This window comes from Chiloscyllium plagiosum, unplaced genomic scaffold, assembly GCF_004010195.1.
Source record: "Chiloscyllium plagiosum isolate BGI_BamShark_2017 unplaced genomic scaffold, ASM401019v2 scaf_6567, whole genome shotgun sequence".
Taxonomy (NCBI): domain Eukaryota; kingdom Metazoa; phylum Chordata; class Chondrichthyes; order Orectolobiformes; family Hemiscylliidae; genus Chiloscyllium; species Chiloscyllium plagiosum.
In genome coordinates this window covers 16,679-17,707 of record NW_025210385.1, presented here as the reverse complement: position 1 = coordinate 17,707, position 1,029 = coordinate 16,679, and positions in this window count along the sequence as shown.

The following is a 1,029-nucleotide window of genomic DNA, read 5'->3' as shown; positions in this document are numbered from 1 at the left end:
AGGATTCTGTTTCAAGGCACTCTAATTAGCGACATCTCCAAATGCATTTTGCTTCAGTCAAATTGTACAAGTCACACCAAACAAAATTCTATTCACTGTAATCATTAGAACATATTCTCGGCAGTCAGTGCAATATATTCATTTCAGTGACTTCATTGAACCTTTCCAAGTAACTTTACCTCAAACCTTCATTTAAAAAAAATCACACTCCTTTTCTGGCGTGCATCTTACACTCAGTGCTCTGATTTCAATCCTGCAGCTACTTGTGGAGCTAACCAAAAGTGTGATTGCTCTGATCTTCATGACAGTGTCAGTCGGAGAATTAACGTGCTCTTTCGACTGAGAGGGAATGTTTCAAGGAAATTTTGACGCATTATCAGAGATATATAAGTCATAGAGATGCCCCAACCTGGTGCATAAGATGCAGCAGATTTGGAATAGAATCTCACAGTGGACTTTGGCTCAATACTAAACACAATCCCAAAAGTGCAGCCTCGTAAACGTCCCGCGCAACAGCAACATAGCTTCCAACGTCTGTACTCAATTCCCTGACGGATGAACACCAATGTACCCAAAACATTGTTCAACGCCCTGTCTACCTGTGAGTAAACTTTCAGTGAATCGTGCACTTGAACCCCAAGGTCCCTCTGTTTCACTGCACTCCTTAAGGCCCTACCATTCACCACGAAAATCCAACATTGATTTGATTTTCCAAAATGCAACACCACACACTTCTCTATATTAAACTCCATTTTCCATTTCTGAGCCCACTTCCGCGGATGTTTCAGGTTCTGTTGCTAAACATCCTCATTGTCCGTTTTAGTGTCATCTGGAAACTTACTAATCATGGTTGGTACATTCCCATCCAAATCATTAATATAGATAACAGTCAGGATTGGGCCCAGCACCAACCCCTGAGGCCTTCCACGATTCACGGGCCTCCAGTCGGAAGGGCATCCTTCCACTATTATGGTCTGCTTCCTATCATGAAGACAAGTGTGCATCAAATTGCCAGCTTCCTCGAGGTTC